This window comes from Neofelis nebulosa, chromosome 12 (assembly GCF_028018385.1).
Source record: "Neofelis nebulosa isolate mNeoNeb1 chromosome 12, mNeoNeb1.pri, whole genome shotgun sequence".
NCBI lineage: Eukaryota > Metazoa > Chordata > Mammalia > Carnivora > Felidae > Neofelis > Neofelis nebulosa.
The window spans coordinates 14,340,940-14,359,637 of NC_080793.1; the positions used below are offsets into that span (position 1 = coordinate 14,340,940).

General features: G+C 43.1%; 1 long non-coding RNA gene across 2 annotated transcripts; it reads right to left on the minus strand.

The window, feature by feature from the left end:
• Window positions 1-7,189: 7,189 nt before the first annotated feature.
• Window positions 7,190-18,671, minus strand: LOC131491412 (uncharacterized). Of its 2 annotated transcripts, none has more exons than XR_009251436.1 (4): window positions 18,343-18,671; window positions 18,037-18,210; window positions 14,564-14,702; window positions 7,190-7,510 (listed from the first exon to the last, which is right to left on the minus strand). It is a non-coding gene; the product is annotated as an uncharacterized LOC131491412 (long non-coding RNA). The 2 variants fall into 2 exon arrangements; XR_009251435.1 differs by lacking the exon at window positions 7,190-7,510 and adding an exon at window positions 12,949-13,221.
• Window positions 18,672-18,698: the final 27 nt, after the last annotated feature.

The window sequence follows — 18,698 nt, forward strand, 5'->3', positions numbered from 1 at the left end:
CCCCCATGTTGGGCTCTGTGCTGACAGTGTGGAGCCTGCTTCAGGTTCTCTGGCTCCCTCTCTCTCTGCCCATCCCCTGTTTGTACACTCTTTCAAAAATAAACATTAAAAAATAATCATCATCAAATAAAAAGCTGTCCCTTTCTGTAGCCCTTTGGAGCTCCCCTCTACTTGCTAGATGGGATGCTGCCCAATTCACAAATCGATTCATAAAGCTAATTAGATCTTTAAAATTAACTTGAACTTTTGTTCTTTAACAGGGGGTTGAATTCTGGCTTCCCCACTTCCTAGCTATGTGACATCGTGCAAGTTACTTAACCTCTCTGTATCTTTCTCATTAGTAAAAATGGAGTGACGATGGAGTCTACCTCAGTCTTCTGGTGAGGATTAAATAAGATAATACTCATATCTCTGTGCCTGGCACATAGTAAGCACCCCCAAAATATGAGCTATTATAACCATAATATACGTTTGGGTGAAAATTTGGAAGTTTACTGAGTGTCCTTTCAATGGAATATTGGATGCTATACTTGATTCTACAGGGGTCTAAGTCTTTCACTGTCTTTGACTAGGCTATTTCACAGCCCTGCAAATTTCAGAAAAGTTACGGTAATGCGAACTATTCTTGCCCACAGAAATGCAAATTGATCTTGGCCTGAAAATGTACAATTTTAAGAGATGATTTCAAACACCACTTTATTGCTCTAAAGATAATAACTGACTCTGCATCTATTGGCAAATTTATGTATAGATCTAGATCTAGATAGATCTGATTCTCCTTTGAACTAGCTTTAGTTTATTATTGGTTCTTTCATTAATTACTGTTAAATACAATCTTTGACAGGGGCACCTGGCTGGCTCAATCAGTAGAGCATGCAATGCCTGATCTCAAGGTTTTAAGTTCAAGGCCCATGTTCGATGTAGAGATTACTTAAAAATAAAATCTTTAAAAAAATTACAATCTTTGACAAGTGTTCATTTTATGTTTGTAAGTGAGTCACGATATTGACTTTTTAAAAATTGTAACAGTGTTTCTAGTATGATCCTATCTTCACTATAGAGATACATGTCTTTATATTCCTTAGAGAAAGCCAAGAAGGATGAACATAAAAATGTTTATGAAGACTATCTCAGGCGGGTGCCTGGCTGGCTGTGAGTGGAGCGTGTGACTCTTGATCTCAGGGGTTGTAAGTTCGAGCTCCCCATTGGATATAGAGATTACTTAAAAATAAAATCTTGAAAAAAAAAGAATATCTTGAGCAGGGGTAGGTAAATAATACAGTAAAACCTTGGTCCACGAGCATAAATTGTTCCGGAAATATGCTTATAAGCCAAAGCACTTGAATATCAAAACAAATTTCCCCAGAAGAAATCATGGAAACTCAGATGATTTGTTCCACAACCCAAAAATATTCATACAAAAATTATCACAATACTGTAATATAATAAAGAAAATACAAAATATAAAGAAAAATAAATAAATTAACCTGCACTTCCCTTTGAAAACCTTCATGGCTGGTGTGAGGGAGACAAGAGAGAGGAAGGTTATTGTGTAGGACGACTTTCACTGTCACCAATGGAATCACTGCTCTCTATTGGCTCAATGGAATCTTCTTCTTTTCGTGCAACTTTAACAAGGAACCTATCCAATGACCTAGAATGAAGCAAAGCATTCCTAAGCTTATCCTTCTATGGAAAAGCAAAGGACCGTCCATAGGTGCTCTGAAGTGACAAAAAATAAACTAGTGCCAGTTGTGGGCACCCCTTCCAACGTTCTGAAAAATCACTTATTTCTGCCAAACACCATAGCCTGAGACTGAGCATCTGAGCATGGGAGACATCACCCACAATCTCGCAGCAAGAGAGAGAAGAACTATTGGCTCAGCTGAGATCATGTGACATTCAGTGCCACATACTACCTGTTTGTACTACTTGTATTGCAAGACATCGCTTGTTTATTAAGTTAAAATTTATTAGAAACGTTTGCCTGTCTTGAGGAACACTCGCAGAACAAGTTACTTGCAATCCAAGGTTTTACTCTATTTCAGTTGACTTTGACTCTCTTCTTTGTACATTTCTATACTGTCCAAAAATTTTCATGCTGAACATCTGTTTTTTTTTTGTTTGTTTTGTTTTTTTTCAACGTTTTTTATTTATTTTTGGGACAGAGAGAGACAGAGCATGAACGGGGGAGGGGCAGAGAGAGAGGGAGACACAGAATCGGAAACAGGCTCCAGGCTCCGAGCCATCAGCCCAGAGCCTGACGCGGGGCTCGAACTCACGGACCGCGAGATCGTGACCTGGCTGAAGTTGGACGCTTAACCGACTGCGCCACCCAGGCGCCCCCTGAACATCTGTTTTATGACAAGTTAAAAACAAAACAAAACAAAAACATTCTTTTTTTTAATTACATAGTTTTCATTTTTTTTAAAAATAACATAGTCTTTTTTTTTTAATGTTTATTTATTTTTGAGAGAGAGAGAGAGAGACAGAGCTCAAGAGGGGAAGGGCCAGAGAGACAGGGAGACACAGAATCCGAAGCAGGCCCCAGGCTCCGAGCTGTCAGCACAGAGCCCAACGTGGGGCTCTAACTCACAAATCGTGAGGTCATGACCCAAGCCGAAATGGGGTGTTTAACCGACTGAGCCACCCAGGCGCCCTAAAAACATTCTCCTTTTTAAAAGACATAACAGAAAACTCTCCTGCTGGAACCAGTCATTTGGGATGGGATGAGAGAGAGTTAAAAGAGGTCAAGTGTGAGCAGCTTCCTCACTCTCCAGGGCTCTGTGTTTGGTTATTTAGGTAAGGAAACCCCTTGGGAAGTGGGGAGCCCAGTTTAATTACCAGCAGACCTGTTTTTCCTGACATAGGGCACTCAGGCCCAGAACAATCTCAAGGGGCAAAGCCTCAAAGTCTTCTTAGTGACTGGGCTGGGGTGGTCAAGTCTGAGGCTTGGACTTCAGTGCCGGCTCTTTCAGCCTCTTTGATCTTGAGCTGGTCAATTAATTCAGGTTCCAACCACAGAAACAGAAAGTCAGCCCTGGAGGAGACTCTGATCCCTTCCTACTACTGAAATGAAAACAAGCCTGGCGAGGGGAAGGAAACAGCAGAGGTCACAGAGCAAATTAGGAGTCACTCTAGAGAACCCCAGAATCCCAAGTTCTGGCCTAATGAGCTTCTACTCACCATAGTGGGTTGACTGTGAGGGGCCTCCAATGCTAAGCCAAGAAGACTAGCCCAAGAGAAGCAGGCATGTTGAACAGAACAAGCCAGGGCCAAGGTCAGGGCTGTGCTTTAGGAAAAGTCTTCTCACAGAATGGGGCAGGGGGTGGGGGTGGGGAGGGAGCTGTTAGCACACCCCTCCCCCATCTGGTGGCTGAGCCAGGAAAGGGAGTCTACTCTTGTGACTGAACAGTTTACAGACCTTTAATAAATTGCCATTGCAAAGCTGCCTGCCATTTTAATTACACTGGAAGAGAAAACGGACTGCACTTTTTTTGTTTGAGGAAAAACAGTGCTGGGGACTTTTGTTACATGAAGAGAGATGGAGATCTCCCTTGAAATGAAGCCCTGTGGGACAATAAGGCGGCATAAAGGAAAGGCTGAGCTCCTAGTGGGTCTGGAATAGGCTCTTCTTGGGGCTGGAGCTCGGCTGGGTCAAGGGGCCTCTCCTTGTGGTTCCTGCCAGGAACTGGGGAGAGAGGCGCCATCCCCCTTCCCGGGCACTGAGGGGGGCCAGGCCAGGCCAGGCCATGGATTCTGGCAGCCGGTCTTAAGTTCCTCATTGTTATGTGCAGTGTTCCCTAGCCTTGAGGCCCCAAATTGCACAATTTTGCCATTTCAATGGACTACCTACATTACTGTTCACTTAATATTTTTCTGTAAGTCTACTCACTTTCAATAATAAAGACATTTATGAGGTTACATCAATGGGAAATCAGCATCATTTCCATAAAAATAAATACAAGGAAAACAAAACAGTGTGATTAAACTCTAGCTAGATACTGTTGCCTGCTCTCTTGTTAGAAAGGGAGACTAGCACGTGTTAGAGAACTTTTACAAGGATATTAGATACTCCAGGAGGTTTTCCCGATTTATTCAGAGGAAATGGAAGATAATGGAAAATAGAATGACTATCGCACAATGTGGTTCAGTGACTTAATGCCTTTGTGTGAAGCAGCTCCAATGAGATGTGGTTCCTCCACTATAAGCCAGACTTTGGACGGGGCCCTGCTCTCCCACCAACTAGCTGAGTGACTTTGGGAAAGTCCCTCACCCTCTCTGAACGCCTGATTCCTCACCTGTGAAAGGGAAATGCTGGCAGAAGTGAATCCAGAGGCTTCTCTGAGAGATAATAATGGTGATAATAATGAGGATGATAATGATGCTATCAGGAAGGCATTGGTAAAATTCCTTAAGCTAAACCTTGCAGTGTTAGGTATGCTTTGGGGAACTGAGTTAGTAGTCTGGGTCTTTGAGCAAAAGAAGAGCAGAGAGAACAGCTGCAGACAGGCCAGCAGATGAGCTGCCTGGTCAACAGAAATTAGCAACATACTAGGATGGATTTGTGGAAAATTAAAGCATTCCCTGGGTTGGAAGAAATGTCAAGGAAGTAAAACTGACTAAGGATACTGGACCTCTGATGGTCATGCAGGACAGGTGTTTGGACAATACTGGCTGAGTATTAAAGTGAAGGATAACTGGTGCACCTGGATGGCTCAGTTGGTTGAGCGTCCAACCCTTGATCTTAGCTTGGGTCTTGATCTCAGGGTTGTGAGTTCAGGCCCCATGTTGGGCCCCACACTGGGCTCCACGTTGGGCATGAAGCCTACTTAAAAAAATAAACAAATAAAAACAAAAATAAATAAGGTGAAGGATAACTACTAATAGCCAAACAACGAGGAGATGAGTATTATAGTTACTGTCCTCCACTTTACACACAAGGAAAATGAGACTATAATATTAGGTGACTGCCAGAAAATTCATAGCAAAATTACACTCCATGCTTTCATTCTTTTCAATATTTCAACAAATGCCTGAACATGCTTAAGCCCTGGGGCAGGGCAGCAATGGGATAGATACATACGAAGAAGGAGAAGGAGAAAGAGAAGGAGAAGGAGAAGGAGATGGAGGAGGAGGAGATGGAGGAGGAGGAGGAGGAGGAGGAGGAGGAGGAGGAGGAGAAGGAGAAGGAGAAAAAAAAAAGAGGAGAAGGAGAAGGAGAAGGAGAAGGAGAAGGAGAAGGAGAAGGAGAAGAAGGAGGAGGAGGAGGAGGAAGAGAAGAAAGAGAAGGAGATTTGCAAAAACAAAATGGACAATATGATCTTGTTTACGTAAAAGAAAAAAACAGCAAAGTTATATCTTCATGTATATGCATCCATACGTACAGAGGCTTAGAAATAGATCTGATAGCAGTGTTAATGATTGGGTGGAGTCAGGTAGGGAAACAGGGGACTTTAGCTTTACCTGTACTGTTTGAGGTAGTAGTAATAATAAGTTTCTATATTATTTGGCTTATTAAAAAATTAAAAATGACGGTCATGAGCTGAATTGTGTTCCATCCCCAAATCATATGATGATAGCCCTAATGTCAGTACCTGAGAATGTGGCTGTATCTGGAGATAAGGTTTTTAAGAGGTAATGAAGCCAACACGAGGTCATCAGGATGGGCCCTAATCAAACACGACTAGCCTCCTTATAGGCAGAGGAAATTTGGGACCCAGAGACACACACAGGGAAGACCACATGAAGACACAGGGAGAAGACGGCCATCAGCAAGCTGAGGAGTGAGGCCTCAGAAGAAACCAACCCCCAGACATCTTGGTCTTGGACTTTCAGCCTCCAGAATTGTGAGAAAATAAATTTCTGTTGTTTAAGCCACCCAATCTGTGATATTTGTTATGGCATCTGTAAATGAAAAAAAAAATTCAATAACACTTGTTCAGGATGGTAAGGAAGCCTTTATTCTGGACTAGTGTTAGGTATAGGGGCTGTGATGGGATTTTACAATGGGGGAGAGAGATGGGCTCAACTCCAAGCACACCACGGGCTAGTAGGAATTTGTAGCCAGGGAGTAGCGTGGGGTCAGGGGATGGAAGTTTACTAAGAGGAAACAACAGGGATTAGGGGGGCTACTGGCTATATCGACCTAACAGGATTTTAATTGAAGACAGGCCCAGTGTTGAGACATCACTCGATGGATGGTGGAGGATGAGGAACCTGATTGGACGGTGAGGGTGATCAGGTATCAAGAGTTGGGGGTTCTTGCTAAAATGACTTAGTAGGGTTCTTACTAAAACTGGATTTTATAGCAAAATGCACAGATGGGTCTAAGAGAAGGTCCAGGAGGGTGACCAAAGTTAGCTCAAGCAAAGAATTTTTGTCACAGTCCCAGCAAATTAATACAATGACCAAAGTAAGTTCCTGACTTCCAGGCGTTCTAGCCTTATGGGAGAAGCGGCTAATGGCAGAACCTCACTATGATACTGGGAAAACTGGGGGACGTACTGCAAATGCACAAATGAGGTACTGCAAATACATGGACCTGGGGGTGGGGGGACAGAATTGAGTCTGGCAGGTTTCACAGAGGAAGTGGCTTTTGAGCTGGGCCTTGAATGATGTGTAGCAGAAGGAACTTGGGGGTATGTTGGTGGTTGGAGGGGGGATGGGAAAGATGGGGACTATTTCTGGAGGAAACACGTAAGTAAAGGTCTGGCAGTGAAGATCTGTCCTGGGTCAGGTTAAGACGGGGGAGCCACACCTGAGCACAGGCTTTAGAAGAGGACTGGGGAGATGTAGCTGAAAGTGTTCTTTGGAAGGGGCCATTTGTCAGCTATTGGCCATCATGGAGGGAGTAACAGAATCATATTTGCTTTGTGGGAAGACCACCCTGACAGTCCATGAACCGGGGTTGAAAAGTGACGGTCCGAGCACCTTTCAGATCCACAGAAATGCTTTGTTTGACACACCTCGTTTTTTTTTTTTTAACTAATTAACTGTTCTAACAGTTCACAAATTATAACTACTCGATTTAAATAATTTAATCAATAACTTATTAATAGAATTTGAATTTATATAATATTTATAATAAATAACATTATACAGACCAACAAAATAAAATTAATTGTAATTATGTTAACTTATACATAAATTATAAATGTTATTAATAAATTGGAAGAACTCGTAAAATTTCAGAGTTTTTTGAAAATCTTTTAATGGGCAATGTGGCTTGAATTGTGTCCCACATCAGGTATGTTGAAATAGTCCTAACCCTTAATACCTGTGAATTTGACCTAATTTGGATATAGAGTCTTCGCAGATGCAATTAAGACGAGGTCATGCTGGAGCAAGAGAGGCCCTTCATCCAATATGAACTGTGTCCTTACAAGCAGAGACAAGGGACACAGAAACACCAGTGGAAAAATGCCATGTGGCTGATGACAGAAGCAGAGATCGGAACAATGTACCTTGAAGCCAAGCAAGAGCAAGGATTGACAGCCACCATCAGAAGCTAAAAGAGGCAAGGAAAGATTCAACCACTTAATCCTCCTCACAACATTATATAAAAACCTCACACTACAGATGAGAACACTGAGGCTCAGAAAGGTTACATGGCTTAGATGATAAGAACTGACACTGCCCCATTGCCTACTAGGTGCCAGGCACTGAGCTGAGCACTTAATGTGTGAGCTCACTGAATCCTCACAATACCTTTGAGGTATTATTTCCCCAATTATTTCCCGCCTCCCCTGCTGTGATGAGGAAAGTGAGGTACCAAAGGGCAAGTAACTTGCTCAAGTTAGTCACCACTGAAGCTGGATGATGGATGTAGCACTCCACTCCATGCTTCTGTCTGGATCCACAGCCCTTGCTCTACAAAGGCGCAGACTTGTTAGTTAAGGGGTTGTTTACCTTTCATTCATTTGTTCATTGATGAATGCTCTAATGCTTGATGTGTTTTTGAAGGGGGCAGCTGGGTATAGCACGGAAAGCATAGGCTCAAGTGTTCAGAGTCTTGGGTTCTGGTCTAGCCTGGGCCTCAGTTTCCCCATATGTGAAATGTGGGGATTCTACTGGCCAATCTTGAAGGTCCCTTCTTGCACCAAAAGTCTATTTTTCTGTGATTCCCCAGCCTTGGGAAGAAGTTACCGATTACTAATACAATAGCTCAGGATGCTAACTCATTGGCCAATGTCTCCACTAATGACAGACAAAGCCAGGATTTTAATCCAAGTACACTTGACTCTCAAAGCTTCTGCACTTCCTCCTGAGTTCGGAAAAGAGAGGAACTAAAACAGAGGCCCAAGGACATACAACTGCCAAACCAGATCTGTGCAACACAACTGGGACCACTGACCAAAGACCAGGAGTTCTGACTGGGGAGCTGGCCTGGCATGGGCCTATTACACCCTCTTGTGGAGCATGTCTGAAATGCTCCGTTCTGGCAGCTTTTTCATTTCGGTACCAGAATAGATGTATGAATCCCGGAAACAGGAAGTAGTTGTCCTAATAGATTTGAAAACCAGCAACTCCAGCTATTGTCCTAAAACAGAGACTGTTTGGAGGCACCTGGGTGGCTCAGTGGGTTAAGCATCTGACTCTTGACTTCAGCTCAGGTCATTATCTTGCTATTCCTGGGTTCAAGCCCCACGTCCAGCTCCAGGCTGAGAATGCAGAGCCTGCTTGGGAATTCTCTCTCTCTCCTTCTCTCTGTGCCCCTCCCCTACCTCTCTCTCTCTCCCAAAACTAAATATGCTTAAAAAACAAACAAAGATTGTTTGAAGGCATCAAATAATACAATAAACTTAAAAAAAAATCCAGAGACTGTTAGAAGGCACCCTTCACTTAGGGAAGCCCAGCTGCCCTGTATTCATTTATCGATGAAACAGATCACTTGTTGTTTCTGTTTTTACATCTTGTACATACATTCTGTTTTACATCTTGTATCAGGTATAAAGCAGTAACACAAATGTACCTTTCCTCCTTAGTTCACGGTGAGGGAGGTCAGACATTAAACCTGTAAAACCCAGAATACATTCAAAGGCAAGAAAGAATTTTTCCTTCACATTCCCTTTTCCCTGTTTTCTCTCCAATATCTGGAGAAGAAAAGGATCTTTAGCAAGACCAAAGAATGAGAGATGAAGACTTTTAAGCCTAACAGTTCATTAAAATTATGTCTATCTGCTCTCAAAAGTTTCATTTGTGTCACAGATGCTGTGTTTTGGGGATTCTAAAATAACTAAGTCCTCACCTATACTGAAGTGCTAGTCCCTCTTCTCCCAGGGAAATCAGCGGCAGTGCCTAGATTTAAGCTTGGAGTCTGCAGGGATCTCCTCCAGGAGGGACCTGACATCGTGGCCACCCAAGAAGGATGGGAATAAGGGGGGCAGGTTATGGTGGAGAGGAATTTTAGATATATTCCTAACCTTCACAACAATCCAAAATGGGGTACCATATACCTATTTTACAGACAAGGAAACTAAGGCCCAGAGAGATTCAAAAGCTTGCCCAAATCTAAGAGCTAATAGGCTACAGAGTTGGAATTTAAGTGTTAGAAAAGCAATAGATTAGGAATCCAAAGCCTGGTTTTTCATCATAGGTCTAAACTGGCTTGCTAAGCAACTGCTGACCAAGTCAGTTAACATCTCAGATCTCTGTTTTCCCTTCTGCATAATGGAGGCTTGGCTCAAAAGGCGTCCATGGACCCTTTCTGGTCCGCCAGTATTCGAGGCTGAGCAGAAAAACAGGATGGGGGCCCTGAGGGGCTCCAATGGACAGGAGGAGAGAGGAGCTCAAGTCCAAGTACAATCATTAGTCACTGAAGAGTGAATCACTGACGAGCGAATGCCCTGTTAACTGTGATGTGTGATCACCTGACAGCCTCTCATAGCTTGGCTCTCATAGTAGCTCTCATAGTTTTCTTGGGAAGAGAACACAGAACTTCTGAAACCTCAGATTCCCTTATCCAGCAGACTTTAAGTTTTAAACAGAAGTACCATCCATTAAAAAAAACTTAAAACCTTAACTGCTATGTGAGGGTTTGGAGGGGGGGGAGGGAGTGTTTAAGGAGGGAATTGACAGGGTCAGAGACCACCTAATTAGACCTCACAGTATGCCAGGGAGGTTCAAATACGTGGGCCCTATCCCCTCTCAACCCCTTCCCAAAATGTGTGTGTTTGGGGCAGCACAGCAGGAACGGAAAAGGGAAGGCCCAACCCTTTGCCCTGGACCCTATTCCAGCCAGTCTCTCTGATCAGCTGAACCTACGGGAGTCTTGTTCTCCCATTTGTCCCGTTGTCTTTCCCTCTCCCAATTACTTTTATTATTCTGCAGAAACTCTTCTGATCTCAGTTGAATGCTGTGACAGCAGATAAAGGTGTTTTTCTTTCCCAACAGACATGGAGAGACTGCTTCAGGAGCTACTGATGGGCCCTCAGAAATGTAATTGCAGCTACTGTTTCCCGTGGGCTTCTTCATACCAGGCGCTCTGCTAAGAGCTTGGCATGCTTTACCTCATCTTCTCTTCACAACCACCGGAGGAATTAGATACTACGATTTCCTCATTTTGGAGGCAAGGAAATGAAGAATTAGAGACCTCATGGAACTTATCCAAAGGCACACAGCTCCTAAGAGGCCGGGCTGGGGCTCAAATCCAATTATGGTGTTGGGTAATTTCTGACCTGTCAGTTTGGGTCCTTCTTGTAGTTGTTGGTTCTGTTATGGTTGCTTCTTCCGCTGTTTCTAAGCCTCGCTCTTTGTTCACCAAAGACGGTAGAGGGGAACCCCTTTTCTCCAGTCTGGGTTTCAATTGGAAGGGTTTTTTTCTAACCTCATTTCCTGCTTCCTCTCCCTGCTTTATCCATTCCTGCATAGATGAGGAATGGCTCTTTTGATAAATTTGAAAACACCCGGTCGTGCCTATTCAACATTGTCCTTCTTATGGGGAGGGAGCCGCTCCTGGGGCTCTGCCCCCCTTTAGCAGTGGGAGCTGTCCTAGTCTTTGCAGCCCAGGTCTGGGATTCATTATTAGTGGTGCCCTTCAGCTACCAGCTCTGAAAGCTTCTTTGCCAGCCTGGCTTCTTATCACTAGTAAAGGCGATCTTTTTGTTTTCTTCCCCAACCTGTTCACAACTCAGGCAAAGTAATCGGGATGCTATTTACTCAGAGTCCCTCAGAGAGCCCACATGGGGTAGCCTGAGGGAATTACACTGGTGGGAGAGTTTCATGGTCTGCTGCTAGTTCCAATCCTTACCTTGGTGGCTTCAGAGTAGAACTCCAACTTCCTCAGGCCTTCGAGCACTATTGCCTGCCCCCTCTTAGGCAAAGGGCAGTGTGGCAGAAATGGCTAGTGGTTTCTCAGTATCTGTTCTTCTCTCCTTCTATTAATAATAGTCCTCCCCAGAATAAAGACTAGACTTCCCAATGTCCCTTGCATTTAGGTGTGGCCACGTGACTCATCAATGCCATGTGAGTAGAAGTGATGAGCACAACTTCTGTGTCATAAGTGAAAGAGAAGGCACTTTCTATCCACTTCTTTCTCTCTCCTCTACTGGCTGGAATGGGACATGATGGTGGAAGCTATGTTTTGGGGGTAGCAGTGCAATAACCAAGGAAGAGCTTAAAAATTGCCACCTGAAAGCTGCTATATCACCCCTAGACTACCTATCCAAACTTTTATGTGAGAGAGGAGTAAACTTCTACCTTGTGAAAGCCTCTATCATTTTTCGGTCCCATAGTTACAGCATCTGAACCCATGTATCCTAGCTAACACAGGTAGGGGCCCAAGAAGTTGCTTCCCGATTTCGAGGAGGGGTGTAAGGCTCTGGCGCCTGATTCACATGTATGAGGGAATCAGTGAATGAGGGAAAGATAGAAGGATAGAGCATCTGTTGGATGCTTGGAATATTCTAGATAACTGTGCCTGGTACTTTCAGTTACACTTTCTCAGTTGACCTAGACAACAATTCCATTGGGGTACATTTATTATTCCATTTTGTAGTTTAGGATCTGAGAAGTAATTTGACTAATGTCAGGTAACTAATAAAATGTTTGCTAGAAATGGAGCTACAGTCACCATGCTTCTTAAAACCATATTCTTTCATCCGCAGCATACTACTCACTCACCAAATATTGTACAACACAATGAAATCTTGCCCCCATTGGAAGCCGACCCTCCATGGGTCTCTTGTTGTTTCTGCACACTTTGTGAGCACAAGGACTATCATTTGTCCCAGACTATTTTTTTCTTTTCTTTTTTAAATCTTTATTTATTTTTGAGAGAGAGAGAGAGCAGAGGAGGAACAGAGAGAAAAGGAGACACAGAATCCGAAGCAGGCTCTGGGCTCTGAGCTGTCAGCACAGAACTGGACACAGGGCCGTGAGACCATGACCCGAGCCGAAGTCGGACGCTTAACGGACTGAGTCACCCAGGTGTCCCTCCCAGACTATTTTTTCAAGGATGTTTATATATCAAAGAGCCTTCGAAAATAGAAATAGTTTCCCTTCAGAGTAAAGGACAGAAATGCTCACTCTCCACTAGGAAAGATTTGGTTTCCCTAAGCTCAGAGTTCCCTTCCTGTAACATATTGTGTATTCAGACAGCCAAGAACTGAGGCAAAAGTGTTGATGTATGTGTTGCATGAACTGTTGTGAATAATACAGTCCTTTGTCTCTGACCCAGAGGTTTTGCGTCTTTTTGCGTCTTCTGCTTCTATCCAGGAAACTGCATTAGGCTAAATTATTAGCTTGCAACTAAGGTAAAATCTCAGTTCCTGACAGCACCTGCCATATTTGTACCATGGTGACAGTCACCATCAGTTTGATACACTTGTGTCACATCACACACGCTTTTAACCTACATTATTTCAACTAAATGTAAAAGGTCAACAGAGCAATAAAGAAAATCATACTATTCTGCATGTGATAAAAGAGCCAAATCTGCTATTTTCTTAGTAGATTTCAGTTCATCCTGTAGATCTCATGGTGTGGTCATTTGCCATAGTAAGTGTGATTCTAAAGTTGAAAGATGCACCTTTTTTAGGGGCGCCTGGGTGGTTCAGCTGGTTGAGTGTCAGACTTCAGCTCAGGTCACGATCTCATGGTTCATAGGTTTCAGCCCCACATCGAGCTCTGTGCTGATAGCTCGGAGCCTGGAGCCTGCTTTGGATTCTGTGTCTCCCTCTCTCTCTGCCCCTCCCCCACTCATGTTCTGTCTCTCTGTGTCTGTCAAAAATAAAGAAACATTTTTTTTTTTTTTAATTTTTTTTTTTCAACGTTTTTTAATTTATTTTTGGGACAGAGAGAGACAGAGCATGAACGGGGGAGGGGCAGAGAGAGAGGGAGACACAGAATCGGAAACAGGCTCCAGGCTCCGAGCCATCAGCCCAGAGCCTGACGCGGGGCTCGAACTCACGGACCGCGAGATCGTGACCTGGCTGAAGTCGGACGCTTAACCGACTGCGCCACCCAGGCGCCCCAAGAAACATTTTTTTAAAAAAAGAGAGATGCACATTTTTTTCACGTAACATGGCCTCTAAATCTAAACCACTCACTTCTTTTGGTGGTCAGCCAAAGAGATGGCCATCAGATCTGACACCACAGGAAAACTAAGAAACAATAAACAGTCTCTAGTGTGGAGCTTTCCTGAGGAATTTAAGTATACTTTTCACCTTATGTAATTCTGCTGTGGTTGTTAGGAGAAGTCATGCCCCAATAAACTGTAATGCCAGAGGATTACAGTTTGGGGGGATTGGTATAAGATCTATGGGTACGTTGGAGGGGGGACTATTTTAATGGTCACAGCATTTCTTTTCCAATTGAGTATATCATGTACTCATCCTTACATTATGCATTATTTTCTTCTTTTGTATCATGAATTTGCATCGAATCCTTTTTCATATCCAGAGACTAAAAAGTCTCATGTGCTTGATTATGACTTCTCTGTCAATCTGCTAAATTTTTAAGTACATCAATTGCTATTTCTTTTTTGGTTGATGTAGTATTTTTTATTTGTTTGTTTTTACTTAATTGAATTATGTATCACTGGAGATTAACCAACTACACTTAAAAGTGCACTTAAAAATTAGGTTCTTAAATAAAATTCAGAGTACAGATTGTTTTGGTTTTGCTATGTCTTCAATATCATCCAGGAACTAGAACACCAAAATTTTAGTATCTGGTTCTAGATTTATGGCAACTCCAAAACCACTGGACAAAACGGGGTGAGTGGAGAGAGAGAGAGAGACAGACGGACAGACAGAGAGACAGAGAGACAGAGAGAGAGAGAGACAGAGAGAGAGGGAAAAAATATATAACCTAAGACTAGGAACAAAAATTCTAAAATGCATGAGCAAAATTAACCAATGTAATTAAGCCTATAAAACCAATTAGGAGATGAACTAATTTGGTTTAAATACACACAATAGATAGATCTGAAAATAACTTCAAATTTTAGGCTCTGGAGAAAGATAAAGACTAGGAAAACATCGATTTTTATTAAAAACTATAAAAATATAAACAGGGAGAAATGAAACAAGAATGGGTAGATATGACAAAGAATCAGTACCTGGAGTGATCCCAATTCTCTCTCCCTAGGAATGGGTAGCCCCTTGGACATTTGCTGTATCTTCCAGCTGACCGCCAGCTTGTGTCATTTACACCACATGCTGATGATGAACATCTCTTTGCCGCGCTCCAATCTAGGACTGAAAAGTCAAGGTATGTATGGGTTGGTGGGGCAGTTTCAGTGCCTCCCCATCTACAGCCCTCCACCATACCATCCAAAGCCCCTTGCCATGTGGTCTCTCTCGTGTGTTTTCCTTGGCCAGAGATGCAACAGCGTAGAGCATATCAGTAAGTCTGATGCTCAAATAGCTACTGGGGAGTTGCCAGTCTCCTCTTCCTATAGGCACACCTAATCTTCACTAGTGATTCCCTTGGACCCCTGTTCCCTTGCTTCTAGGAAGGGATATAATCCCCCCATGGAGAGACAGGAAGGGATACGTCTCTTTCCAGAACACAACTCTTTCCCAAAGGCTGACTTCCCTCTCAACTCTCCATTCTTTCCACTGATTAGTGGTGATGGTTTATCTGTGAGGAGAAGGGATGGGCATGGAGAATGGGTGGGGCGTATCGGAGTGGAGATAGGGCTTGGTGGAAGGGCTGGTTTCTCCAACCAATGGCTCTTCAAATATCCTCCTGGAAGACAGCTAGTTCCAGTAACTGGTGGTGGGTACCTTATGTACTTTTTGATTTTTAGATTTGGGCCTCAGCAGCAGTTTCAGGACAGTAGGAAAAATCCCTCTCAATGTCCATTTACACAAATATATATATATATATTTCCCCCTCCCTTACAAAAAAGGTGTCCATTCATTTATTTTGAGAGTGAGCAAGTGTGAGTGGGTGAGCCACACACACACACACACACACACACACACACAGGAGAGAGAGAGAGAGAGAGAGAGAGAGAGAGAGAGAGAGAGAGAATCCCAAGCAGGCTCTGCACTGTCAGCACGGAGCCCCATGTGGAGCTCCACCTCATGGTTCATGAGATCGCGACCTAAGCCAAAACCAAGAGCCAGAAGCTTAACTGACTCAGCCACCCAGGTGCCTCTCCCCTTTCTTTTATAGTTTAACGAATGTCGGCATACTATTTGCTTTTCTTACTTTTTTCACTTGAAGTATTCCTTAAAGATAGTTCCATATCAGGACATACTATGTGCCTCAGTCTTTTAATTGCTGCATATATTACACAATATGGATGTATTAAAATTTATTAGGGGCGCCCGGGTGGCTTAGTCGGTTGAACGTCTGACTTCGGCTCAGGTCATGATCTCACAGTCTGTGAGTTCAAGCCCCGCGTCGGGCTTTGTACTGACAGCTCGGAGCCTGGAGCCTGCTTCGGATTCTGTGTCTCCCTCTCTCTCTGCCCCTCCCCCACTCATGCTCTCTCTCTGTCTCAAAAATAAATAAAAACATTAAAAAATTTATTATAACAGCTCTCTAGTGATAGTTTGTCTCTAGTCTTTTACAAACAGTGCTGTAACCAATATTTTGTGTATATATCTCTTTTCATATAAGCAGCCTTAAAGAAAAAAGTTAACTAGGAACCCTAATAGGCATCCAATGGACAGTTCTAATTATGCTGCAGTTGGTCACATACACCTCTCCTTTGAAAATTGTGATTTATTACAAGAATTGACAATATCTATAGTCTTTAATTGTATTGCTTAGCATGTAATAGACACATTACATCCACAACAATGTTTCTCTTCAATGCTGCATCCAGGGTAACCTCTTCCACACAGACTTAAGTAACAATTAGAAATCTATACTTCATGGGGCCCACTGGCTCAGGTCATGTTCTCACCTGAGTTCGAACCTGTGTCAGGCTCTGTGCCGACAATCCAGAGCCTGGAGACTGCTTTGGATTCTCTTTTTCTCTCTCTCTCTCTCAATCTCTCCCCACCCCCCCCCACCCTCCCCCACTCATGCTCTCTCTCTCCTTCAAAATTAAATAAACATTAAAAAAATAAAAGGAATCTACACTTAAGCTGCTAACAAGTGGAAATAAGGGATGAAGTCTAGAATGGGGCTTAGGAATGGGTGCTCTGAAGTTATATGTGCCTGAGTTCAAGTCCCAGCGCTACCAATATTTATGTATTTTATAGTTTCTGACCTGTATGACACACAGTTTTATCATTCATAAGATGGGGTGAATATAGTACTGACTTCATGGGGATGTTGCGGGGACTAAATAAGAAAGTATACATGATTCCTAGGTCAGTTCCTACTTCACAGAGGGACTTCATGCAAATTCCCCCAGGGGCCAAGACGGGAAGGAGAGGCAGAGAATGGACTTGGGAGCCAGGCTGTCTGGATTCAAGTCCTGGGTCTGTCACTTCCTAGTTGTGGCTTCAGGCAAGTTACTCTACTTCTCTGGACCTCAGTTTTCTTATCTTTAAAATGGGAGACGAAAAATAAAAATAAAAAACTAAAATATAAATAAAATGGGGATGATGGTCCTCTCTACCTTATAATTTGGTTGCCAACTCAAATCATCAATACAAGGAAACTGCTTAGAACACTGCATGGCACATGGAAACCTAGGTATTATTTTTTTCAAGGTCATCTCTTTCATTCCCCTGCCTCTGAGCAATCATTTACTCCAGAAGCATTTCCTAACCATTTGCTATACATGAAGTTTTCAATTCAGGTGACAATTGGATATATAGAAACTCTCTAGCCAGACCTAAGCTCACAGTTGGACAAGTAAAGGCAATTCACAGCTTTCATATTTACTTCGCATAGGTGAATTTCTTGATTTCAGAGATGTTAAATTGTGACCGCAAACAAACTATACTTATTGGAGTTAAAGAATACAGGGGGAAAAAAGAATATAGGAATAGAAGCATAGACCTATAGGGCTAGAAGAGATTCCAATATTACCTTATCCTGGATTATCACATAATAGCCATTCCTATGTATTAAATATTTATACGTCAAGCATTTTGTACATATTACCTCACTTAATTTTCAAAAGGACCCATGTGTGATACGTATCATTATCCTTATTTTGCAGAAAAGATTGAGGATCTGAGAAATCAAGTGACATGCCCATTGGTGGGTCATTCGTAAGATGAAAATGAGGTATTCGCACACAGGTCTTTCTAAAAATAAGAGGTTTGTAACCTGTTATGCACTTTCCCAAAGAAATCTCACTTGTCTGTAGCAAAGATAGCTTATGAAAGCTCTTCGGTGTCTAGAGAGAGCTTGAACTTCATTTTGGGTGACTGAGACAGGGCAGTCTTATCCATTAGCTACAACAGGCACGGTGCCCACAAAAATGTTTTAAGTGCTTTTAAAAGTCAGGGGAAAAAAGATGAACTTGTAGGTCAAAGAAAATGTTTTGCTGTACAACATTGATATATTCATCTCTATACCAATTTAGTTGTAAAATGTGAGCTATATAAGAATATGCATGTTTGTACATAAATATACATATGTATATGTTATCTATCTACCTACCTATCTACCCACCTCCACAAACACAAGGCCAATGTGTCGCGGTTCCACGAAAGTCATAACGCGGCCTTGCGAAGTGCGCTAAACTTTCTGGGAAGGGGAGAATAGCAGACCAAGTTGGAGGGTGGGAAGCGGTGGACAAATTGTGGAAAATGTGGTAACGATTTCTCTGCTCCCATCAAAGGAATCCTAAAAGAGAGGTTAAAAAAACAAAGGTGAAACAGAATAGGAAGCGCCCACGTTCTAGTCGCATGATCTTGGGACCAGTGACTTGATCAACGTGAACCTCAGTTTCGCCATCGATAAAATGGGGATAGGTACCTGGGACCTGGTTAGGGACCCAAAGTGCTCACTGCTACGTAGGAATCGTTCAATACATTCACGTTGAGTGAACGCTGTAATTGTATGGTTAGCATTGTGGCCGGTGTACCACATGCGTCCAGTAAGTAGTAGTCGGTGGCATTAAAAATTGTAAAAAGTCCAGAAAAGTGGCAAACCTAGCCCTCCAAGACCTACTGGTCTCTCCGTAGGTTCCGCGCGAACCTGCGCAGTAACTTCTCTAGAAGGCGAGAGCACGCGAACGCGCTTGCGCGGAAGCGCTTTCCTCCGCCCCTTCAGGCGCCACGGTCAGTGGGGCGGGCCTCGGCGGCGGCGCGACAAGTCCAGAGGGAAGGGCT